Source organism: Corvus cornix, chromosome 1 (genome assembly GCF_000738735.6).
Source record: "Corvus cornix cornix isolate S_Up_H32 chromosome 1, ASM73873v5, whole genome shotgun sequence".
Taxonomy (NCBI): Eukaryota; Metazoa; Chordata; class Aves; order Passeriformes; family Corvidae; genus Corvus; species Corvus cornix.
The window spans coordinates 33,634,960-33,660,909 of NC_046332.1; the positions used below are offsets into that span (position 1 = coordinate 33,634,960).

The 25,950-nt window shown below is 39.2% G+C and overlaps 1 protein-coding gene and 1 long non-coding RNA gene across 13 annotated transcripts in view; both read left to right on the forward strand.

Annotated features, from left to right (window-relative positions):
* Nucleotides 1-25,950, forward strand: part of DLG2 (discs large MAGUK scaffold protein 2) — a 1,001,253-nt gene that overhangs the window by 36,299 nt on the left and 939,004 nt on the right. The gene's annotated exons all lie outside the window — the stretch shown is intronic.
* On the forward strand, nucleotides 124-25,617 carry LOC109144774. The gene is made up of 3 exons (XR_002045739.3): nucleotides 124-10,483; nucleotides 10,704-10,823; nucleotides 24,757-25,617. It is a non-coding gene; the product is annotated as an uncharacterized LOC109144774 (long non-coding RNA).

A 25,950-nucleotide genomic window follows, 5' to 3' on the forward strand; every position in this document is an offset into this window, starting at 1 on the left:
GCTAGGACATGTATACACAGTTCTCAATGGGATAAATGCATTTTCAAATTGGATTACAAATTTGAATAGACTTATAAATACCTTCTAATAAGAATTGTGTTATATGGTTACACCAGGTTTGTGAGATAACCCGTGCTGGCAAAGTGCTCTCATCCAGCACCACATTTAAGGATAAATACAAGAAAGACAAGATTTCTCAGTCCAAATTCATATTCTGCAAGACTTGCACTCAGAAAAATCAGATGTAAAAGTTTCTGGAAGAAGCTTCCTTGAAACAGGACTCGTTTTGCTGTGTAAGGGAAATACATGCTAAGCTCTGCCAAAAGTTTGGATGTATGGATATTCCTGCTTAGAAATCTCTTCACAAAACTCAAATGCATTTTTTTAGGATTGTGATTCATTCAAATTGTCAATTTCCACCAGTGTCTTTAGTGCCAGTCCTCATCATGTGTTTGAAAAAACAGTAGTACAAAAATAGTCATGATAAAAAGGAAAATGTTATAGTTTGACATAGTTGCTCAGCCAGACATCTTCTTTTTTCTGCAAAAGAGCCTCAGAGAATATTACAATTCCTTTTCATTGCTTTCCCTGTAAATCACTGGACATGAGAGATATGGTAGTCACATATCTCAGACCCACTGCTCATCATTTATTGCCATATACTAAAACTGTGCCACAAACTGCAATGCTTTTCCCAAACCAAAAGATATTTGACAAGTGTTTGGCAAAGAAGAAGGTTTTGAGGAGTCCATCACTAAACAATAAATTTACAATAATTCCTAGCTAACACTTTTTTGCTTGGAAGTATAATTTCCATAGTGCAGTAAAAAGATCTCAAGAATTTGCTGTATACGGGTTATATCTTTAAGGGCTCTCAATGGCACAAGCAGTGAATTCCAAACCTCTTGGGTGCGATCTCACAGCTGAGGGTGACAGAGATTCTCTACTCATTATGAACTGGATAAGGCTTTCATAAAGCAGCATCCAGTAAAGTGTGCAGATCTCATGTGGAAGCAATATACACAAGTGCTGGGACTGAACAGATGGCTCACAAATTCAGAAGAAGCTGCAGTCAGCAAATTCTTAGTAGTTCACTTCAAGTATGGTTACATGACAAAGTTACTGCAAGGCAAGCAGGAGTATCGATTTCCAGCAAGTTAATGAACTGCCCATGTGCACACTCACTGTCCAACAAACCACTCTCTAAGAATGTACTGACAGCTGAAATCTAGTTGGAAATGTATTTGTTAGTGAACTAACCTGGGAACACGTATTTCCACATGGGGGACTCAATTATCTACACATAAAATAGCTTGAATGGTTTCTGACAAGATTTTCCCCACTTGACCAGCATTCTTCCCAGACAGCCCAGAGATCATCCCCATAAATCAGTGTGCATGGCTGCTCTGTTCTGGAGGCTAGGAGAATTTTACAGTATTAATCCAAGCTCAACACTAGAAGGTGATTCCAAGTGTGTGTAGTTGACATGGCACAGCTTGTGTACTGTTGGTATTGGGTGGCATCTCACAATCACTGTCAGAATATGCCTTCAGTCTCTTCTTTGGATGTTGCAGAGGTTGCTGCAGAGGTTGTCCCCTTAGATTTTATGGGAGAGTAGCATCTTTTGTCTGGCCTAAATAATATGCCTGATAGCTGTCACTCAACACCTTGTTCTTGTGGCTAAATTTGACTTTACTGCATCCAAGTAGATCCACCGGCCTGTATAGCCTCTGTGAAGAACCCTGGTTAGCTGCTAGTTACTGCATAAAAATTAAGACTCGTAGAGTTAATGAAAACTGAAGCCTTTGGAAAGTTTTTAATCATCTTTTTAAAGGAATGGTAGAGTGAAGCCTTGATATAGCCCAGAAAGCCAACTGTGTCCTGGGTTGCATCAAAAGCAGCATGACCAACAAGGCCGGATAGGTGTTTCTCCTGCTTTATTCTGCTCTGGTGAGACCCCACCTGCAGTGCTGCATCCATCTCTGGGGTCCCAGCACAGGAAAGACATGAACCTGTTACAGCAGGTCCAGAAGAGACTAATGAAAATGATCACAAAGATGGAACACCTCTTCAATTAAGGAAGACTGAGGGAGTTGGAGCTGTTTGGCCTAGAGAAGAGAAGGCTCCAGGAAGACCTTATTGTGACTTTTTAATACTTAAAGGAGGGTTATGAGAAAGATGGGGACAGACCTTTTAGTAAGACTTGTGGCAATAGGTCAAGGAGAAATGGTTTTAAGGTAAAAGGGGGTAGATTTAGATTAGATAAAAGGAAATTTTTTTTTTTTTACAATGAGTGTGATGAGGCACTGGCACAGTTTGCCCAGAGAGGTGGCAGCTTCCCCATCTCTGAAAACATTCAAGGTCAGGTTAGATTGGATTCTAAGCAAACTGATCTAGTAGAAGATGTCCTTGATCATTGTTGGGACGTTGGCCTGGATGGTCTCTCAAAATCCTTTCCAACCCAAGTGATTCTGTGATTCTGTGATATGAATATTTGCCATATTCACCATGAGAAAGCTCTCTGGATTGCTCTGGTTTCATCCCCTGAGCTTGTGCAAATCCCTCCATCCCTGTCAATACAGTGGGTGAATAGTTTTAACAGCGCTGCTCTTTTCTGATCAAAGGATGTAGGGCCTGGCAGCAGCAGCGTATCTTTACACATGGAACCTCATCTTGAATAAAGCTTCTTCTACATCACCACTTCAATATCATAAAAATCTTCATTTGGCCTAACATTCAAATCTCTCCTGACTGCATTATCTCTAGTTCATTGATCCAAGAAATATCAATTATTTCTGTCAAACAGAAATACTTTCAATAGGGATTTTCTACATACTGTGCAATACTTCAGCATTTTACAGATAACGTAGTGTTCTATAATATTTTGATCTTTCCTCTGCTCATTTGCTCTGTTGAGACCAAGCATAAAAACTGGCTTTTTCACAGCATCTGCACCACTAGAAAACTCGAGTTATCTTAAGGAAGTAAAATCTTCCCATCCCAAACAGCAGTAAAAGTCCACTTTGTCACAGCAGTATCCCAACGATGAATGTTCAAGGGCAAAGCTTTGATTAATGGCAGCTGCAGTTTGGATTTCACTGATGGTGATTTTGTACCTCCTTTCAGACAGCTGCACACTTACTGCAAGTATCTAACTAGACATATTTATTATGCTAGTTTGGTTAAATAGTCATATAAATGAAGCATATGGATACTTGTATAATTTGCATCTGCAGCATGTGACTATTATGTGAAGTAGGCTTCTAGGAGAAGAGTATCCATCCTTCAGTTGAGATATTCCTATTTTGTTAAATTAAGGAGGTCTTTCATTAGGTTCCATAGAAGGGAAATACCAGTCAGTAAAAGGTCCCGGGGGGTGAAGGGATGCAGTTGTTCTCTATTCAAAAGCACATTAATACACTGAAAGTTGTCCAGTAATATCAGCTGCCCTTCCAAAGTGTTGAGTTTAGCAATAAATTAGAAAATTTTGGGTGAGCACAGGAAATTGTAAAGCAAGTATACTGCCTTCTATTAAGTGTTCTCTTTTTTATAAATGTGAAAGACTAGTCAGCAGTTGTGCTGCTGGAATTGTTGTGCAGGATTGCAGCTGTAAATAGGGTGTTGTGACAACTGGGTAGGAGTAAAGCTGAGGTGAGACTCCTAAAATGATTGCTTTCACCTGTAAGCTGTTACTGTAATGTAATTAAAGTGGTGGTTGTGCAGTGATTGATGGGAACTTGTATTTTGCATGCAAACAAAGCTGTAGAGAAACCATAAATATGATCTATAACTCAAATTCTGGCTATTTTATTGTACAGATGTTATTTCAACTCTAAGTTGTATCATGTGATGTTTTGTGTCTTCCTTCACTTTATGCCTGGGCATCTCCTGCAAAATAGAAGCTCTCATCTCCATTTCTATTACTCTCCTCTACCAATTTCTTTAAATATTAGGTTTTTGAAGGTATCAATTTGTAAACTATTTGTTATTTTATACGCAAGACAGAAAGTAATATAATAAGGTTGATTATACTCATTGGCAGATACCAAACAGGCTTCAGGTCCTTGATGTGCTACATCCCTGACCTTGTCTCTGCCTGAGCAAGGATTCCAGCCCTTCTTGACCTATCCATGCTTGCCCCCTCCTTGCCCTAGGTGTTTTCCCCCACCACGTACTGTTACCTGCAGCATAAATCCTGATGTACCTTGAGCAAAAAGGGCAAGAGTCTCACCATGCAAAAGGAACCGCCTATCAAATGTTTTGTGATTGTATTCAGCAGTGTTGCAATGCAGAGAGAGATGCACAGACCAATTTATGGCTTCATAATTAATTTCTCTTGTGAGTTGTTAGTAGCAGGTGAGGTGCAAAGAGCATGTGCTCTAACACTCAATTTTTTGTTTAGGGACTGCAGTCATGGGGGTAGTAAAATCCTACAAGGTGGTGCTAGAGTTTCACACATCACTGCAGCAAACAAGAAGGTTTTGAGCTAGAGAAAGTGCCCTGCTCCCACATCCTCAGGAGATTCCAACAAATTAATGTTAATTCTCTCTTTTTTCTTCATGTTTTATTAAGTGCATTCTCTTCACAAGCTAATAAACCGAAGTGGGTGGTAGTGTCTAAAATGAAAGTATGTTAAGAAATATTTTATTTCCTATTGTTTGTTGTTCTTTCTCTGTGTACAATACACTGCACTCCTTAGGACAAGTAATTAATGCAGGTGATGCGGTTTTTGGGGGGGTTACTCTTGAGGGATGGTTTACACCGCATACATTTCTTTTGTCTTGCTTGACAGGGGATGGGAACAGCGAGTAAGACTTGTCACCAGGTGGCACCATTAACCTAAGTTATGTTTCAGCGAGGTGAATGCAGTGACGTTCATGTTCAAAAGGAATTTAGTAGAGAGATTGCTCTTTTCACCTTCCTTCAAAGTAAACACACAGCACAGAGAATAGGCCAGATTCTGTTCACTGGCACGTTTTAAATTATTTCATGCATTTGCAGTGCTATAATGTGGTGAAGAATCTTCCCAGCTTTGTGTATGGTAAGTTAAATGCATGTCTATATTTCTCCAGAAAACCCTTGCCTGCTTAAGGATTTTGCAATATATTTCACATCTGGTGCATCCAAAAGCAACATTTCCCCTAGTGAAATCCCAGAACAAGATTGGGGAATTCTCAGATGAAAATACTTGTGTCTAAATATTGTTTGAACATTTTAAGACTATATTCTATGAAGCAAAGCAGAAAGAAATCAGTTTTCTGTACTTACAGTGAGTAGAACCATGGGCAGTGCAGGGGAGATGACGAGCCCCATCCCTGGCTGCTGTTCAGAAGTGGTGCTGGTGGTGCCGACCCCCTCTGCATCGGAACTGCTGCAGCCTCCATCAGCTTGTGCTGCTTCTTGGCACTCACAGGGTGGTGTAGCTGTCCTCTGAAACAAGGAACAAAACTTTTCCCCTTGCAGACATTTAAATAGCTTGAGTTGAAAAGTTAGAGTTTGTTTTGAAAGGGTCGGGTTGCTTTTTAAATGGCTTTCAGTGAATTTTATCAGCTTGATCCTAAGATGATAAACATCATGGTGTTTTTTCTGAACAATGATACTAACCTAATGGCAGGAGACTAGGGTGTCCCTTGGGAAACAGCAAATTCTTGTCTTCTGATCAGGTATTAAAGAAATGCAGACCATCAACAAGTTCTTTCTGAATATGCTGGAATATTTAAAGTGAGCAGTGTTTCAGCTAGCAACCTCTGGGATGCTTTATAGCATGGTTGTAGGGTGCAGATTGTAGTTGCTACTTAGCTCATAAAAGTAAGCAGGAAACCAGAGATTTATACTTTAAAGGATTATTTCATTAAATTTTTATTCGAGTGAAACCATGAAATGGATATTGTTCATGTGAACTGTGAATCATAAGGTCACATCAAAGCAATAGGTTGATTATACTGGGACATATCTTCCCGTTTCAGTGATTTCAAGGACATTACTGGGTAGCATTTTATTGTACTAAACTGCAAGTCATGGTGTAATTTAAGTTATACATATTTTATGTGTTTTTTTAACTTTACTTGCTTCTCTGGTCAGCTGTGAAGGTCACTGATTATGCAGTCTTTGTGTGTCAGTGTCCAGTCCTTGTGTTGAACAGAGGCAGTGGAATCTGTCCTTGGGGATATTAAAACCCTGAGTGGACTCAGCTCTGAGGAACTTGATCTAGTTACTCCTGCTTGAGCAGGGAGGTTGGAGTAGGTGTTCTCCAGAGGTTCCTTCCAATCTCAGCCCCTCTGGCTCTGTGTCTAGCAGAAGAAAGGTCTTGGCAAACAGAACTTTGGAATTTCTCTGATTAAGCCTGGGAAGTGCTCCATGTGGAACCTGCAGGATTGTTCTCAGGTAGACTCCTTGCTGGTAAAGATAAGAGCAATATTCAGAGCATGTGGAAAGAACAATTCTCTTGAGATTTGCATTTTGTTGCAGTTTTTTACTGATGTTTACCCATTACAATGCAAGAGACACTTAAATTCCAATTTGTCTTCATCCCCTAGCAAAGCAGAAAGTGTGCATGGTGACATAGTGAGTAGAAGGTAGAAAGATTCAGCAACACAGTATCTTAAAGAAAAGTGCCATTAAGAATCTGGCAAAAATATTGTCAGTTCTAAACCACCTTGTATATATACACAAATCTTTTCAAGTTTCAGTGTGCTGACTCAGTGGGCATTTTAAATAGCAGCAGTGGCAGTATTATCGCAACCATGGTCTAAGGAAGAAAGTGATACGGGGCTTGTAGGGAGAACAAGATCAGCCAAGTAGGGGTTTTTTGACAAAAGAGGGTATTACCTGGAAGAGTGTCTCCCTGATGCTGATTTCATTGGTTTATGTAATAAAAGGCAAATGGAAACAGTGACATTCTCAAATGCATCTGTGGTCCAAAAAAATGTTGTCTTTTTTCACTGTTTGAAGGATCCAAATGGGGTATCAGGAAACAGGAATATCACTCCTGAGTCATGACATTGTACCTTTTTATTGTTTTCCTGTTTTCTCACTTTTAAATGGAGACACGGATGTGGCAGCAAAAAGGAAATAAATCTGATGTGTAGGTATCTTTATCTAGGATGCTGCCTTCAGTAGAATCCTCAGCACTATAAAACCTAAATCACGTAATAACATAAATCCTAAACATAAATCCTAAATTCCTTGGTGTCATAAAACTCTAGTAATATTTCAATCCATTTCTTTTCACTATTTTCCTGGGGGTTTAATTTTTGTATTTACTCTTTATGTATTTCTCCACATTATTCCACATTTCTGGTTTAAATTGCTTTGCCTTTTTTTTTTTTTAATTTTCTGTGGTCAGTAACAAGTCATTGATTTTATACAGGCATCATCTGGATTTCCAGCAAGTACTTCAAGGACCCAAATGTTTTCTTGGGTGTGATGCTGCAGGCAGCTGCCTGTGCTTATAACTGATTCTGTTCCTGGCGGCTTTAAATTATTGCTGTTTGCTTGCCTGAAAGCCTTCACTGAAACTGAAATTCTTGCACAAGCCCAGATATATCAGGAAAAATGTGGGCAAAGCATATGAAGAAAGCATTTTATCCATCACTGTGTGATTTGGGGTCAGAATGTCTATAGGACCTGTAGACCTCCTGTTTGCTTTTCAGAAGTATATCTGCACTCATATAGACAACCCATGAATAGTTTATATTTCTTTTTCTGTTAGGAGTTTGCGTTCAGGCTATTACTTATACATTGCTAAAGGGTAGCAGAACCTACAGGTGGTTGTTTTGACTGAAATGGAGTAGATCTGATTTAAACTAACCATAAACTTAAATAGTGGATTTTCAGGAATCCTCATCTGGATGAAATTTTTTGCAAGTGATTTTTCTTCTTCATTTCTTTTTTAAATGAATCGACAATAGCTAAAATTATTTGTAAATGACATTCATATTTGGCAAGGACTGTTGACTGAAAAAGAATCCTCGAATACATCAGATTGGAAGGGACCCATAAGGATTGTTGAGTGCAACACCCTACTCCTCACAGGACTACCTAAAGGAAACCATATGACTAGGAGCAGCATCCAGACATTCTTTCAACTCTGACAGGCTTGGTACTCTGGCCATAGAATCACAGAATCATAGAATGTTAAGGGTTTGAAAGGGACCTTAAGGACCATCCAGTTCCAATGCCCCCTGCCACGGGCAGAGACAACTTCTACTAGACCAAAAGTTGCTCAAGGCCTTATCCAGCTTGGCTTTGAACATTGCCATTGTTGGGGCATCTACAGCCTCCCTGGCCAACCTGTTCCAGTGCCTCACCACCCTCACAGTAAAAAACTTCCTCCTATTATCTAACCTAAATTTCCTCTCTTTCAATTTGTAGATTTCAGTTTCTTTTCTGAATACTTATGGGAAAACATAAAGGCATTTTATATATATTTCTGGACTAGGCAGTAGCTGGCTAACAGTTTCCTGTTTGGGGGAATGGAGATGTATGTATCCACTTGTTTTCAGTGCATGGTGCTGACCAAGCTACCAAGTGACTGGCACAGGCTTCCATTCTGGCTACGTTCTGAAATTTGAATTTTCAATCATCTCCTTCTCTCTAAGTTAATTTCCAACTTAACTGAATTCTGTAAACTGCTCTTCTGTCTTTCCAAGTAAAGTAAAATGCAACAATGCCTGACTCATGCTTGTGTACAACATTTTTTGAAATAGGTGTAAATTTGTATCTTTTTCTGCTTTGTTTTACTGACTACACATCAGAGATACCCAAACTTTCTGGAAGAACACACTTCTAAAATTTTCACAGGAATCCCTGTGTTTCTAGTTTCATTGGCTTGCACTGAGTCTTAATTGATTAAGGCCTAAATCAAGCTTGAAAAGGATGCTGATCACCCAAATGACAGTGAAAGCATTTTTTCTTGGCTATAGCTAAAGGAGCTTATAGTATAATGTAAGAAGAGGTGGACAATCCAGCAGAGGCAGGCTCTAAAGAAGACACACAGAAAGGTGGGCACAGTGGTGTTTGGACCTGTTTTTGTAAGATCCAACAAAATTTAGGCTTATAAATATGCCAAAGACCTGTAGCTTTCTCATGGAAGTTAATAATTAGTTTGAGTGTTGAAAAATGAAATTCTAACTCGGCTACAGTAGCACACAACTATTTTCGGTGTGGTTGGGAAGCACTGACTGTGCACTGAGGGACAGTGCAAAGTCAGTCTCTGCTCTGCTGCTGTTGTTCCTTTTACACCTGAAAACTGTGTCATGGGGAACCCCTGGAGCTTGTTCTTCAGAAAAGTACTCTGAATTAGATTCTTTCCTGTGCCAGCAGACAACCTTCCAACCAAGGAAAATAATCTGCCGTCCTTGAACTGTTAACCTTTGAGATGGAATAGCCAGCTCAGTGTGTTTGCCTAAGTCCACTTCTCAAGAGTCAGAGGCTGTTTGCTGACCTGGCCAGGACAAGTGCTTCTTACCTGCTCTCGACCCTATTTGTTTTCTTTTACTTGCAGCTCTGCTAAAAATGAAATCTTCCATGAGTTTAGCTCTGAGTCGCCTGAATATGCAAACCTTTCTGGGTGTAGTTCATGGTGAAGGTCAACACTATAACTGAAAATGAATGAATTTGGCATAGATGCCTGTGTCTCTGCCATGATGCCTGAGTGGGAGCCAGGGAGCGTGTCCACTGAAAGAGGTTCCTCTCCAAACTGGACTTGTTGGTGAAACCCTAACTGTGATGCTGTGCTCACCATGTAGGTAGCAAGTGGATAATTCTGTAGAAGCTTGGTAACAACAATCTCATCTGTATAGCTGTGGATGTTTCATATGCATAGTGTTTATTTGATTGCTTTTTTTCTTCAGACTTGTCTTCCCCTGTACATCTGTACTCAATATGTTATATTTGGTAAACACATACCTATCAAATGAGAAGGGGAAGATTTTTCTCTGTGGTTAGTTGGTTCTAACACTCAACATGTCATTTGGAAATATATCATCGAAGTGTCTCTGCTTTTAAACAACCTGTCTTCAGCTGAAACACTGGTTTCATGGAGAAACCTAGAGAATGAAGACAGAAAAGCAGAATAGAAAAATCCTGGAAAATAAGAGGCAGTATTGCTCTTCCTTTCATTCCTCTTATCTACTTCTGGGAATTAGTTAGATTAAGTAAGCCTGAAAGACAGGAGAGGAGAAAGAAAATGCATCCAAAATTCATACTTACATTAATGGAACAATACCCTGAAAGGGAAATCATGCCAAAAATTGCATCTGTGCCTTTTGCAAGATGGTGATAAAAAAGCAAAAGAAATCTCTCCATTTTCAAGATAGCTTCAAAAAGAAAGCAACCAGACATGGAACCAGCTCCCACACTTCATTGCCAGCGGCTTTTGCATGTGATGTCCTTGGATGCCCAAAAGATTAGCCAGTCTCATCCACCTGGCCCATGTCACAGGGATCAAAGACATTTCTCCATCTACAAAGTTAAGCTCATGGTAAGTACACCCTTTTACTAAGTTGCACAACATTTTCATTATAAACAGTGTTACTGCTTTTAGTTTTTAATTATACTGAAGCACGAAGTTGTTTGTGTCTGCCAATTGTCGTGAATTTATTAAGTGAAGGAAAGGCTGTAGTACTGTGTAAGAAAGATAGCTTTGTGAAAGCTATTATCATGAAGTACAAGAGCTGATATTCCTTTCTTTTCTTTTTCAGCTCTCTGAAAGTGAAGAGAACAAATTGAAAGTTACAGTCTGGGAAGATTAATAGGGACATCTGACTCTTGAGGGGGCAACAGTCCTCTCATGTGGCAATGCATTATGAGCAACAAAAAAGGTATCCGTTAAAGTTACTTTGTGTTCTCAGTATGAACAGCCAGAACACGTGCCATGGAAAGTTTACATCCACTTTTTTATTTTCATACATTAGGAATATGTTAAAAAATCACACACAAAAAGCAAAAAAATGCAGATATAATCTGTGACTTGGTGGTCTCCATACATTCACCAATCTGGAGGTTTCTTCTGCAGTAGTTTTATTGATTTAATCAAATGGCAGTTTTTGTAGGGCAAGTGCAATTTCCTTCTCTGTTGAGGTAAAAGGCCTTCTCCTCCCAATTACTAAATCTCAGTTACAGTTCATTTACAGCAGAAATTCAGAAATTTCAGCAGAAATTCAGAAGTTTCAGCCACTCAGTGGTCATTGACTCAGGACCAGATCGAGCAGAAAATAAGGTCACGTTTTGACAGCTGGAAAGGCATCTGATTGTCAGCTGCAACATGTGAAAGATCGACTCAAGGACCTGAAACCAAATAAGTGTTTTGCACTTGACTGGTGTGAAATTTGTGTTCGTGTTTTGGTCTGGTTTCACAGACATTAAATGAGAGTCTACATTTGTGGTGGCACATAGTCAAAATTGCTCTTGGCCAGCTGGATACCACATGCCTTTCTTGAATTCAGAGAATTATTACACTGGATCATTAAACTTCTAATTTAATGCTCATTTTACCTGAAGAAATTATTTTGCTCTCTTGATGCTGTGTCCTTTTCTGTTTTTCTTACTGCAAGTTTAATAACTACCAAGCCTTATCTTCCTCTTAAGAAGAAACAGCTGCTTTTAATTTAATGGAAAACAGGTATTCTTGAGAAATGGATGATTCATTCTATCATCCTAAACATGCTGCCATCAACACTGAGGGTAAAGTCTGATCTCATGTGGATTCTGAATTACTGAAGGTATGGGACATCAAAATGTTTTCCTTAGAGGCCAAAGAAGGTGGAACAGTCTTCTCTGGTCTCTTTTTGTTCACTTCTCACAAGATTCTTTATGGCCAGGAAGCTGTGGTCCTTGAGATGTCTGTGCTGACACTTATCCACTTACTCAGTAACTGTTTCTTAAATTCTTTTCAGAATGTAAGGCTGGCATTTTCTGTATGTCCCTCCATGTAGGCACATCTCTATCTTTACTAGTTTCCTAGCTGAATTTCTGCTCAAAGTGGGTTGATAGAGGTGAGTGTGAATCAAGAACACAGCTAGGCACTCCTCATACTCTTCTGTATTTCTAGATGTAGCTGACTGTCATTGTGGAGGGGCTTCACAGCTCTTTGCAGAGGATTTGGTCTGTGGGTCACATTCTGAGTAATCAAGAAAAATCATCTGTGTGCAGTGGGAAGAGTGACATGAAGACTTCAGTGGCTCATCCAGGCTTTGCTAGCGAGTCATGGGAGTTTGGAAAGAGTCTTAAAATAGGATTGGGATGCATGGTGTTAGAGGAGGCTTGTTATGCAAAGAGTCTATAAGGGACGGTATTACAAAGTTCATACAAGACTCTTCTGTTTTAGCTGTGCTCTGTTATTGTCTTTTTACATGTCAAAGACCCTTTCTGCTTACAATATAATTTTAAGGTACTTGTTTCTTTCCTAAAGCACTAAAGATGTCCCAGTGCCTCAGGTTACTCAGGTTCTCCTTGGGAGAATGCTCTTGGGTAATGTGAAAATGAAACTGGTTACTTAAGACCAATGGACTATATAGAAATGTTTTTTACGAACAGAAGTGAAGAAATGAAAACCTCTTCCTACACCTAGATTAAATCAGAGAAGTCTCTGTCTGCCTTTATCTTGCAGAATGGCTCTAAGTGCTTTCCTGATGCACACCTTCTGAGGAATTCTTTTATCTGTGCCTGTCTTACATTTCAGGTTTACATGCATCAAAGGGAGTCTATTCCTAGCAGAAAGCATTAGCTGATCTTTAGCAAGTCCCTCAAAGGATGTGAATGGGCTTAATCTTTACCCTCAACACATGTACTTCTTTTCTTTTCATACTCATTCAATATATTTCAGTCATTCAGCTAAAATGAAGTGTCTTAATGTCTTAGACCAAGCATTAATCTCTTGCAGTATGCTGGCTATTCAATAGCTCTTTGACTTAATGAATATTACCTTCTCTCTGATTCAGTGTCTCCATCCATGTAAGTAAATATTTTATATTTGAGCAGCCTGGGCTAGTGCAAGCTGTCCCTGCCCATGGCAGGGGGGCTGGGACTAGGACATTCCCTTCCAACCCAAACCATTCTACGACTCTATGTTGCATATGCTTAGTATAAGCATCTAAATGGTGCAGAGGTATGCAGGTCACTGAGACCAGTTGGGCTGGTAATGAAATAGTTTAGATACCATCATAGGTTTGCGATAACGAAGCCTTACAAGCTTTCTTTTCCAATGTAACAGCAAAAGGCAGGAATAAGATTGGGGGAGATTCCTGGGGAGATATTCTCAGAGTTCTGATGAAGGGTTCTGGGAAATCACAGAAGGAAGGGCAGAGAAAGGATTCAAAGACAAAAACAGGGCAAAAAGGTAAAGGCAATGGCATGAGGAAATTGAATTCAAAATCAGCCCACTGAGGAGCAGAAGAAAACATGGGCAAAAAAAAAAAGGTGAAAAGGAGAAAAGCATAGAAAGCAAAGGAGAGAAAAGTGATATGATTAAAATTTTGAAGAGGAATGTCCATGAGAAGAGGAGGAGAAAAGGAGATGCATAAGTGAAAGGAGGCCATGAGAATGATTGTACATAGCATCTCAGGTTTGATTTGTCTTTTTCAGATTTTTTCTTATTTTTATATGAAAGGAGGCACAGTTTTGCAAAGTAAAGACTAAGAATGAAGAGAGATTCTCTCTATATGTGTGTGTAAGTGGTCTAGCTGCCTTTGGATAGGGTGGAATAATGATGGATAGTGAAGAAGAATAGTATCATCCAGTCACATTATGAGTATTACTGATAACTGATGTATTTGGAAGTTATAATGACAGGGTGAGCTTCAGCAATCCAGATTTTAGAGGTCCATGGTGACCTACTCTGAGCTGTCTGTCTGAGGGTTCTTTTATTATCAGTGGGAAGAAATAACCTCTTTTTTAGAGGTTGAACACTACACTACAGAAGTGTTTCCCTGCAGGGATCTGAGTCCCATTTGAAAGGCAGGCCAATGATACATATTCTGTTTTATCAAGTGTTCAAAAATATTCAGAATTTTCATTATAATTGTTCCACATTGACTGTTTCAAATGGCAATACTGTATTCCCCTCCCCTGAGACACTCCTCTTGTCTTTTAACATGGGAGACACATTAGGGATTCCATTCTTGCAGCTCAGCTCAGTGTAAAGGAGAACTAGGACAGGAAAACTACTGACAACATCTTGGATACTATTATATGGTTTCCTTGGCATTTAATAGCATTCCAGAGATATTGAATATACCCACTTGTCTGACTGCAGTTGCTGCCAAAACCAGTGATACAAGACCCATAAACTTCTTGGTTTGGGAGGGCTGCTTCTTTCTCAGTGAAAACATTTATTAAAAAATGCACCAAAAATATGATGATTAAGTTATTTTGGGGGTCCCTATAGATTGATATGTTTGATAGTCTGCTTTAGATATTGCCAGAAACTGGCTGAGCTTCTGAAATGCCAGTTTCCTTTCTCGAAGAGTCTGAATGGGAGCTGTCTCCTGGGAATACCATGAGACCTCCTGAGAAGGTCTTTGGGTCATTGCAGCTCCTATTTGACTGGGCTGCTGGATGTCTAGGAGCTTTGAACAAATGGTGAAGGTCAATTACAAAAAAAGGAGTAGGAGTGTAGGTTGTCCCTCCCCAACAGCAGGGTAGACAAGCATGTGAACCGGACTATATTTTATACATTGTTATTCCTGCTACAAATCCTTACATCCAGCCCTTCAGAGAAAAATCCATCTTAGTTAGGCACAAGATAAGTGAAAGCCCAAGTTCTGCATTTGCTTGTGACAGAGTTCTTTGTGTAAATCATTCTGGCTTATACTCTCACTTGCTTTTAATGCATCACTTCAGAGTTATTACTTTTTGTGATGGGTAAAATGCATTTGGAAGGTGCACTGGATTTTCCCCAGTGTAACACAAGTTGTTTGCAACTGCAGAAAGAAATGAATTGAATGTTGCCTCCTCACAAGACTCCTTCAAGTCAATGTTACCATTTGTCACAGTCTGTACTGAGTAGCTGGAATGTTCACAGTCATGAGAAGGAACCTGGCTGTCTCCTACATTTATATGAATCCCTATCATAAAGAATTGGATGCATGCAGTAAATCTGTAGATTCTTGATTCTGCCTGTCCCTGTGTATCAGACTGGATTCTGCCACTAACTTTCAGACTGCCAAATCATTGAAATACGTGCCTCAGTTTCCCTAACTGTGAAATAGGGACCATGATAACTGCCTCCCACAGGCAGTGTTGTGGTGGTTGCCAGCAAGTAAGAAATTTTTATCTCTAGAAACACTTTTGGAGATTTTTTTGTGTCTGTGAGAAGGTTAATTTTTGGAGAAAGCCATGTCTGAAGAGAGTGAGTAACAGCCTGTGCTGCAAGAACTGTGAGGAGCTGGTTTGGGGAAGGGTATTATAGTAACAGGGCTCTGAACCTGGAATTCAGAGTTGTATCTTAGGCCTGAGATGATCGAAAACCCCATAAGCAGTCAAAACCATCTAATTTCAGAAGTGCTAACATGATTTTTTGTGATATTCATAAAGAAAAAATAAAACGCTGTGTGTAAAAATGGCGAAAACATTCTATTTTATTCAAGATGTGCAATGTAAAATCATGAAAAGGATCAAATTGTTTCATTTGTAGCATTCAGTATATTGTGTAGGAGAGGTAAGGGAAGAGAAAGCAGTCAGGACTTTTGAAAAATGGTTGTGTTTTAATATAAGAGAGAATGAAAGAGAAAACGAAGCAATTTGAAACAGAACAAAATCTAAAATATACCTGGTTCTTATTTCAATCAGATGGCAAAATTTTGATTTTTTTTTAGTAAAATAGACACATTCTTACAACTGTTTTTGTTTTGTCTTTTTGATTAGCAATTGAATTTGATGATCTTAGAGGTCTTTTCCAACCTGAATGATTCTATTATTCTGTGACTCATAGTAAAAACTATGTTTCCTCACAGCTTGAAAACCAGTTGTTAGCACTGATAGCCAGATTTCAGGGGTTAGGTTTGCCTGTGTTGTTACCTGAGACAGGGGACAGTTAAACGCAAAGTTTGGGCTTATGGAGAGGGTGCCATGAAGAATTGCTGAGGAATCTCTCAGTATTGCTGGTGAAGCAAGCAATACTTCCTCAGGACTGACCCATCCGAGACCCTTCCCTTTATCCCACATTTTTGTGAGATATCCCAACCAGTAACTTGGTTTGACTATAAGTTCCCACTAAACTTACACCTTGGATCTCTGCTGACTTTCCATGGACAAAAACATGTCCAACCCTATCTACCTCTTTGCTCTCTGGTCTCTAGAATATGTGATCTACCTATATCAGGAAAAATCAGCCAGCTATAGTCCCCCAACTGCCTGTCCCTGCTTTCTGTGAGGGCCCACCCTGACCTTTGGTTAGGTGCAACCTCAGTAGTTTCTGAGTAACTCCTTGATGCAAGTGTTATGGCTCATCTGTTGAGGGATCAGTGAGAGTAACCTCAAAGTCAGCCCTGCATGTTGATATAAATACAGATGTCAGGTTTTATCTCTGTGCATGTGTAGGCTATGGATATATTCTTTCAATGCAAGTGTCTTTGAGCTGGTGTTTTCACCCTCTGGTTGGAGATAGAGGAACAAATTATTTTCTCCTCTTTTCTTAGATAAATGTGGATCAACTTCCCTGAGTGCAGAATTACTCAGCATAGATAACTGCAGCCTGCACTTGTATCAGTTCATGCTGATGTGATCTGCTCCTGTGGTGTGCACTGTGCTCTTCTCACCAAACATTCAACATTTGGCAGCATCAGGACTTTGATAATTTCTTTTTATTTTGCATCTGTGTGTGTGTGTGTGTTATGGAGTCTTCAAATGTGTGCAACCTTGACATTTTCAGTCATTTAGAGAACATTAAAAGTGTGAAAATGCTTTAATTATCTTAAAGCACTTTCTGATTGAAGACATTCCACTCACATATCATGCCCCACAGAAATGCAAAGCTCCTTTTAAACCAGTTACTAGACTTTTGTTCTGCTATTGAATTTTGCTTTCTGTGATTGCTTTTTCTTCCCTTCAGCCATCCCTATCTTCGGTGAGCCTATTAGTCTTGTACTTATAATTCTGAATGTATCCCTGTGTACATTGTAAGTCAAAGTGGCCACGCTCTCACTCTTCAAATGTCCTTCAGTAATATATTGTGCTCACGTTCTTCCTATGCAGTGCATTCAACACAGACTGAAACAAAATACAACGAAGCTTGTGCCAGCATCTTCCTCAAGACATGTTGGACCTCCCTGAGGAAATTTGCATGTGGGAAAATTTAATTCATCTGTTTAGTTTCTCCTCAAAGCAACTGAGAACACTATTAGCCGCTATTTTAAATGTCAGCACTTCCCATAACTACCACGCAGTAGTGCCTTGCATTGCCACAGTTTTCCATTGTATTCAATAATTAAAGCCTGTTAGTGGAAAAAAGATGGTGCTATTTGGCATATGTTGACTTTTGCACACTTTCTATCCTTTGTGTCCTGAGACAGAGCTGTTTGCCAGCTGATCATCACTGCCTGCCAGTGCCTGTCTTTAAATTGCGTTAGACAGATTTGTGCTTCTGTACCATGTCACAGGGAGTGTTTTTCATATCTCACCCTTGTCAGAGCATATGGCTTTGACCCCGAACTTGTTAAACTGGAGAAACTATGTTGAGTCAACAGTTTTCAAAGTTGTAATCAGGTAAACCAAACGTGAGTTCAGTAAAGAAGATTTCGAGTAGTGTCATTTACATCTGGGATGATGCTTTATTCTTTCTGAGTCAGCCTTTCATGAATGCTAATGGTCCTTTAGCTAGGAGTAGACACACTGCTAGCAGTAGGCATATCCCATGGCTTCTTGGAGCACTCTGTAATCATTTGTTATGTGTGTGTCTCCTGAAAGGCCCTGCTTTTACATCAAATTCACATTGGAAGTAATCTTTCCTTTTATACTCCCAGGATGCTGATTGCCCCTAGAAAGGTTCAGAAAAGATGGTTGCACTACAGGGAACACTGTCTGCTTATGAAACTCCACTTTGTAATGAGCTATCAGCAATGATGAGGCTTGACCAAGTTCAGAAATTGGCATAATCCTATTAATTTGCCTTTCTGGAAGCCCTTAGAAAGCAGAGAATAAAAACATCAGATTAAACATTCAGGAAAAGGTTCAGTTGCTTGGGTGAGGCACAGATCCGGGTCCTTTATGAAGTTTGCTCCAGGCCAAACCAATAGATCACTGTTTCCATTCTGCCTCTCATCTGAAAAGTGTCATCTCTGATTGCATTGTGCCCCCTCAGGCATCTGTTCTCTACTTCATTTTGTAGAAGCCATCTTGCACTCCATGAGCATCTGGAAGCAGTTATGGTGTGACTCTACTCAGCCTAGTTCAGACTGAATTCCACACAGGATCCCTAAACCAAACACAGCATCTGCAGTTATTAACTAACCTGCCTGATACTTCACACACATCTGAGAAACAAACTAAAAACTTTGATAAACTTTGTTATGACAAAGAACTTAGGCATGAAATTTTTAGGCCAGATGTACAAAAATACATGGGTCCCTAGGTGCCACTAATTTCAGCTTAACTCAGGTGGATTTGTGGACCAAAGACTTGAAATCTTACATATTTACAGCTTCCAGATGTTTTTGCCTTATAAGAAACCATGGTGTGGTATATGTTGTCTCACAGCACCCTCGTGGGTCTTCAGTGCAGATGTATAGGAACTTGTATTGGCAGGAGGGAACCTCCTAGAATCTATAAAATATTTTTGCACACACTGACTTTTGGTGGAATTTGAATTCTTACAGTTGGCATGTGCTTCGGTAAATCCCACTAGCCACATTGCTGGCTTATTTATGTGCCTTCAAAAATCTTGCCCAAGGATTGCTGGTGTAGCAAGGGTCATAAATCTCTTCATATACATAATTCCACACCTGTATATATAATAGCACATATCACTGAGTCCTCCACTTTGTTCCAAGCAGGTATCAGACCCTGTTCAGCCTCATAGCTCAAGTCATCATTTGCATCAGTACAAAGCAGGCCAACTTTTCTTGGTTCATAGCTAAGGTTTGTCTACTTAATGACGCTAACAAAGAAAACCAGCTCTAAATTCAAATTAATGAGCCAGTCAAGATGCCTTTATGGCTGCTTTAGGTTTTTGGAAGGGCAAAAATGCTGGAGTGTTATCTGACCTAATCATGTGAGCATCAGGTAGGTGAAAAATGCTACTTCTGGGACAAGTCACTGAGAGTTTGGATACAATAGTGTCTGTCACTCACTGCACAGGTTCTGTAGCACTGGACAATGAGTCAGCAGTCCAGGTAGGGAATGAATAGTGAGGGCGTAATAATTCTTTTTGACTAAAAGTGTGTCACCCACCAAAAGAGCTTCCTAAGCAGAGTAAGCCCTCTTTTACAGCCTTCTGGTAGAGATGTTGGAACAGTGATCCTGGGCAAACTTATCCTGTGGTTTCATGCACTGTACCTTTTTGAAAATTGAATTTCCTGGATGTTTTGTGAAGAAAACATCTAGCCAGGCTTTTTTTTGTCTTTTCCTCTGTAACTGCAGTGCTTTAAACAACTCTGGCAAATAGTTCCTCTCCAGGATTTTCATTGTTGTCAAATACTTGCAGAATTGCAATTTTGTATGTATTAAATTACTTTCACTTGCATTTATGCAGCATTGCCTGTCATCCTGTAAAGTCTCATTCCCATGCTCCTAATCACAGCGTATTACTTTATTCTATGAGTGTTATTATTACATGTGTATTACTGCCTGACTTGCTTTTTTCCAGTTGACTAAGTTTTATCCTAAATTTCAAACTCATGCTGAGCCTGCCCTGTCCACAGCTCAGTAAATCAATATAAGCATTTCCATTGCCACAAGGTCTGCACTATATTATTTCAGTAATATGGGGGCTCTTGTGCTTGTGTGATGTGTGTGCTCTGTGTTTCTGTGTTACCCAGTAGTCCTGTCCTAGTCCTAGGGAGTGGCTTAAAATGAAACAAATAATGTTAGGGTTTATTTTTTCTGGATCTGGCTTGTTTATTTTTTATTTTTAAATTAAAAAAACCATGATTATATGTCATCTCGTTTAGGATTCAGCTTCATTTATCAAATACCCATGCAGAATACATAATAACATTAAGAAGAAGCCCCATTTTCTCCTTTTCTTCTCTCTCACTGTCTGGTAACTGCTCTGCATTTGGGAACATCTAAAAATTTAATTAAGGTACAGATGACATCTTTCAGCTTTTCTATGAAAAAATAGTATGCCCTAGGAACATCCAAGTTCGTTCATCTAGCTATACTATTTCTATATTCTTTTGTATTCAGCTTCTCAATCTAGTGCTAGATCAACCAGTAATTCTTTGGTCAAAATGTATGGATAAATGTTATATGCTTGTTGCAAGTGTTTCCAATTATTCTATAGATTTGCACTGCTGAAATGTCAAGTTTAAAATAAGCCTGTTGCCTTCCTTTCATTCCCTCTGCCTTGGAAATTCGGCTCAGAAAAGCAGCATCCTTCAATAGATTCAGCTGGAGCTGAAGTGCCAAGAACTTGCAAAGTCTGCTCTTGGCACATCCAGGTGTGCAGCCGTGAGCAGGGCCCTTCTTCTCCATGCAGAACTTTGAAGGAGCCTCTGCTGAAATTTGCAGATATGGTTTTGTCCTTTTACTTAATTGCCTCCACATTTTGAAGCCTGTAGTGAATATTGGCTTGACTGGCAGCAGTAATCAAAGAGCAGAAAACTTCTCATTTGTGTCTGCATCTACAAAGCTGCACCTGCAGAGGCCTCTGTACAGTGGGTTTTTTTTTCAATTTCCAACATTTCATAAAAGAAACAAAACCATTTAAAAAAATAAGCTATAAAAGATGTTTCCCTCATGTAAATTGGAGGTACAAAGAAACATCTATTTAATAGAGATATTGTGATGATTAAGTAGTTAAATATTTAAAGATCTTTGAAAGCATCTGTAATTATGTTCAGTGAGTATAGCTTAGATATTTTCTTAGTTCTAACAGGAAGCAGAAACTCAAAGTGATTGCCTGTAACCTTCTTACAAACCCACTTTCACTGCTCCCACTCTGTTTTAGACATAATGCATTAGTAGCTTTCCCCAGGAAGAATCCCTGTTTTCCTTTCATTATTTATGACTTATGAAGAATAACTGATGTCAAATATGTCTGTTGGCTCCTGTTTATTACAGTTACCAATTTGGTGATTAATAAAATATATTTTACTTTAGTGAATAATACAGACTAATACAATGAGAATAGATACAATAACATAAAAAAATATGTAATAGTTTTTTCACTCCCTTGAGCTCTGCATTATTCTTTGCTCCCTGGTTAAGCTAAATTGTTTACCTGTACTTCTTAGAGTAATGCTTATCAATACATGCATGGGTCAGAGGGTGTTACCATTCTATTCAGAGGTATATTTGCATTTGCAGTCTCTTGACATGTCAGAAATCTCAAGTCTTAGATTTTTTACTTTCCTCTCTCACTCTTGCAGCTTCTACTCTTTTCCTCTCCTCTTGTGAAAGCAGATTGAAAATGCATTGTTTGCCTTGGTCCCTTTGAACAACTTATTAGTTTGTGCCCTGCAGTATCCCCTTTTTTTTGTCTGTTCTAAGCAGGTTGCATTAATAGTTCTGTACAAACAGCTTTGAGATTATTTTGTGATTGGCTGTACCACGTATCTAAGCATCACTCTTTCAATGTTTCTCATCATCCAGGCCATGCACACATAAAGCCTTGTGGTTATTTCTTTCCTATAGTGTCCCTTGGTTTTTCTTTCTTTTTATGTTTTCTGATAGAAATTGCACACTAAATTTTTCCCTTAGGTCTTTGTTTTAAAATCCACTTCCTAGGTGGTTTTATTCTACATTCAATAAAAGTTGTTTACTCTGGATCTTCTTTTTCCCTCTCTCCATGCAAAATGAGAAAATTAGTGTTTTCAGGAATTCAGATGCAATTCTCCAAGAGGCAGTGGTACATCCCACTTAGGTCACATCCTATTCACTTCATAGAAAAGACTACATGCGAAATATTAATCTTCATAGAATTAGAAAAATCTGCTCCAGGAAGCAGTACTCTTTCATTTTGTCTCTTATTATTTGCTTACTGATGTGTCATCTTGCTACAGTTCTTGAACACTTACTGGAGCTACAGTAGGGTTTACAAGCCAAATTTAAGTCTTCCTATTGCACTTCCATTGAAGAGAGAAGGTGAGATATACTTCAGGGATGATTGGCAAAACTGTCATAGGCACCTTTAGAAAAGTCATGATCTCATGACCACTCATCAAAGACACTGCCTTATGGTGGCTTTCCAGTGACTGATTTGTAATTTTTAGTGATCTGATGTTCACACCACTGAATCAAAACTGGCAATAACTGGGCAAATGCAGGCAGAGAAACCAAACATGAAATTGTCTTATAAAGTGATCAGCTGTTTCAAATCTTTTCCTATTAATCAATGCTAAGAGAGATACGTAAGGCAGAATATGGAAACTTAATCCACTTACTGTCTGATATATTTTGTGGCAAAACAAGATTAGTAGTAAATTTGTCCTGGATTCTTAGAGTACTGAGAAAGTTCATTTGTATCACAGGGTGAGAACAGCTGGATAATGAGAAACACAGAGATGGGAGCAAATGAGGTGGAGTGTTTTAGGCACCCTGCTACTGTGTGAAGGAGAAGCAAAAAAAGTCTCTTGTAAAAACCCCTACTTTTCTGCTAGAGGCTAGTGCTTGATCCTGAGCTGTTGCTCAGGAAGACTTGTTATTCAGTGTAATATGAATAGGAAAAAAGTCTTGCTTTGTCTCACTTCTTTGATTACCTTTTACACCTTGAATTCAGTTCTTGGCATTCTTAGCAGAATGATAAACTCTTAGGGGTGAAAAGCTTCCTTTTAACACACAGACATTTGATAAACTTTCCTCTGTAAGGCACTGTGGTATGAATTTGGCAGCTTTGCTATTTCACTTGTGGTGTTGTCTTAGGTTATTTGACCAGAGTATGTCAATGGCACTTCTGAGGGTGCTCAGTGCTGATCAGTTTGTCAGTAGCAGAGTGTTAATGATGTTATTGTAAAACTCTTTTTGTTAATTCAGCCAAGGTTTCTTCACATATCCCACAGAGCAGCAGAGGTCTCTGGTTGTTCTTATGGTTTTGTGGGAAGCTCTGCTTAGAAGAGTTGTTCTGGAGTAAGATGGTTGTATATGGTGTGTGTGTGGCTGTAGTCTTAGAAAAAAGGGGTGTTTTCCAACAGGTTGGTTTGACAGTTTTTCCAAAAGGCAGCCATGCTGGTGTCACACAATCTTCTCTGCCTCTCTTAAGATTTGTGAGGTTCTCAAAGGGAGTGTTGAATGTGCAGGATGGGATGGCTACAGGCACGTGAAACTACGTTGCACAGAACTTTTATTCATCTTGGGTCAAATACACTCAGTCTCAAAGCAGGGTGCTTAAATTCTTACAAGCTGAGAGAGACAACACATGTTCCCTCCTCCATCAATTTATTTGCCTTTCTTAGGGCAGAGGTACCCTTTTTCCATGGCACATGAGTGCTGTGCAGATACCTCAATTGCCTGACTTATAAAACCAAACTCCATTTAGGAGGCAGAGAAAAGATGAGGTTGTAATCCTCCTCCATTAAAGGAGGTGCAAATAGAATGGGAGAAAGTAATGGCTGCAGTCCTTTTCTCTCACAGCCTTGGAGGAGCTTCCCAGGGCTCAGTCCCATTCCTGAGGTTGCCAAATGTGCTTTCACGTGGTATTGGGCTTGGCAGTAGCTGTCAGAACCTTGCTCTTTAAGTGAGGATGAGAAATTAATATTCTAAATGGGGAGAACTTTCACAATCAACAACAAAAAGTAAGGGTGTTCTCTCTGTTCTGCTGATGCCATTGATTTCAAGGTCTACTGGTTAGAGAATATGCAGAAGATTGTATATGGCTTTCCAAATGATTGCTGGAGGTCTAAAAAGCAGGGAGAAGGGTCTGCTTCTCATAAGAGCTGGTTTAAAATGCCAAAAGTTTTCATTCAATGGAAATGAACATTATTCATCTATTTAAATACAAAATTGTTTTGCATGGTCAAGTTTCCTATTTTAATTGAGTGGTTTTGGATGTGGCCAGTATGGAGGAATTACTGGTTCAGTAATCTACGAAGTCATCTTTGAAGCAAACTCAGACTTTTATCCCTTCAGTTCAGGAAGAATTACTATGTTCCCACTTTTCTTTCTCATTTGCACTGCCATAGTTTTATTCCAAATTGGGCCATGAGAAAGTATCACATAATTTTTTTTTTTTTTTCCAGAGACAGCCTTCCCAAGTTCATGTAGATTGTGGTTTCTTGGGAAGGTGGGATGTAAAAATCTGGCTGTGGTGTTTCCAACCCATATTAAAGAAAGTCAAAAAGGGAAGATTAATTAGGAAATATTTCCTATTCTTTAGCAGCCAAAGTCAAGACAACTGTTTAAAAAAGGAATGATTAAATCCTCTCTTAAATCCTATTGCAGCTAATAGGATAATAGAGGGTCACAGTAGCACTGGACAAGATCATCTCAGTACCTTGTGAAGTTTAGTGGCCAGGAATAAGTACAGAGTATGCATGGGTTTGACAAGGTCTCTATTTAGCAATTTTAGTATGTTGAATTCCTAATGAATGGCTTTTATTTACAGAAGATGATAAAATAGTATCCTTAATTTGGAATGACCTTACCATATTCATTCTTTGACAGGTTCTTCTACTCTGGTATTTTTCGCAGTTCAGCTTCAGCCATCAGCCTGCGGCGTAGGACCATTATTGACCACTACAGCTGCTTCACTTGCACCACGGCACTTTCTGACATCCAGGAGAACTCCATACTTCTGCTATAAAGATGTGGACATGAAGACCAGTTTGTATATTTGTGACCCTGGATGTCTTCTGCTTGAGAAAAAAGCTGTGTGCTATTGGATGAGGTCCTGAAACATAATTTTAAAGCATCACCACCAGAAAAAACCCATCATGAAGTGGGAGAAAGACAGACTTCTTGAACATTACTCATTTGAATCATGGAGCTCTGTAGAAGCAGATACTGATATGATGCAGCTGATGTGTGATGGAATGCCAAATGGACGTCCTTCGAGAAGTCAGTTCTATCGTCCCTAAGTCATCACTATTCTCTTAGTAGGCCATATTTTAAGGGAATCACTCAGCATGTGTATGATCTTTCCCAGTCCTAAATTCTTTTAAGCTGCATATTTCTTCTGGAGTGAAAATTTGAGACAGTGTAGCCCAAGAATTCCTGTGAAGACATTGAAGCCACATTCCTCATTTTTAAGGGACTGGTGTGGTGGCATACAGGAGTCTAATGTTCCATGCAATTTATCATCTTCCATTTATTGAAGAAATAATTCTGTTTGTAGTTTTATGAACTTGCAGTCTTGAATACACAGTACTGCAGGTCACAATTTTATCTGTAGGCTGTTCCATCTTAGATGAAGAAATACCATATGTTGTTAAAACCCTGATCTCCAAGAGTTTGTAAAAAAAATTAATGATGTTTGAGATAAAATGTAATTTTAAAAAGTTGAAAATTTATTATTAAAATTAATTTTTTTTAAAAAAGAGAAAGGTATCATTTTTGTGCATAATTCTTGTCTGACAGACACTGGAAGTGTTTCTCCTGGAAGAAGAATACGTTTAGTCACAAGTCTGAGGAAGTGGCTTGCACCATGGATGGATGGATGCTTTGAGCTTATTTGCATATATTGAAGCTTTTCCAAGTGAAAAGTCCTGACTGAAAGGTAGGGGGTTCTGTATGTAGTGATTACACACGTGCCTACATGCTCATACTAGCAGGAAAACTGCCCTGCTGTTATATTTGTGTCCACAGGGTAACTCTGAGACCTTCATCCTTCTTTGTTGCTGGTGTTGTAGTGGCTGGAGC